A 278-nucleotide genomic window follows, 5' to 3' on the forward strand; every position below is an offset into this window, starting at 1 on the left:
TGCATGCACCACAACATTTGAAATATGTGTTTTAATTTTTAATTAAATATTTGGATTTTGTTTTGTCTTCGTTTGCCTGTTTGTCTCTGCTGCTGCTGCTGCTGCTGCTGCAGCAGCGTGGTCACCTGTCTGCTGCTGCTGCTGCTGCTGTTGCTGCTGCTGCTGCTGCTGTCTCCTTCGTGAGTAATACGAGCTTATATTAATAGATCCCTATAAAGGAGGCGGAGCCTCTTCTTTAGCTAGAGAGGAGAGCAGCAACGGCAGCAGCTGCTGCTGCC

This window comes from Eimeria mitis, genomic scaffold (assembly GCF_000499745.2).
Source record: "Eimeria mitis Houghton genomic scaffold, Emh_scaff577, whole genome shotgun sequence".
Classification (NCBI taxonomy): Eukaryota; Apicomplexa; class Conoidasida; order Eucoccidiorida; family Eimeriidae; genus Eimeria; species Eimeria mitis.